This window comes from Anopheles coustani (assembly GCF_943734705.1).
Source record: "Anopheles coustani chromosome X unlocalized genomic scaffold, idAnoCousDA_361_x.2 X_unloc_2, whole genome shotgun sequence".
In the NCBI taxonomy this organism is placed as follows: domain Eukaryota; kingdom Metazoa; phylum Arthropoda; class Insecta; order Diptera; family Culicidae; genus Anopheles; species Anopheles coustani.
Window position 1 is genome coordinate 689,643 of NW_026525126.1, and position 358 is coordinate 690,000.

Genomic DNA, 358 nt, shown 5'->3' on the forward strand with positions numbered 1-358 from the left:
AAGTCCTCAACCAACCCCAAGTACCCGGAGGTACCCAGAGTGTTGGATCCGCCAACCCGTCCCGGCACTCTAAGTCCTTGCGAACCCAAAGTGTTTGCCCGGTTGGGCCATTAGATCACAACGCTTGCTAACCATGCAAGTGGTCTGGAGTATAGGTGATACTGACATACCACCGAGATGGTACATCTAGTATTGGGTCACCAAAACCAAACCAACCCCAAGTATCAACCCGGCATACTCAGAGTGATGGATCCGCCAACCCGTCCCGGCACTCCAAGTCCTTGACGAACCGAAAGTGTTTGCCCGGTAAGGCCATTAGATCACAACGCTTGCTACCCCACGGCGAGCTAAACATGCA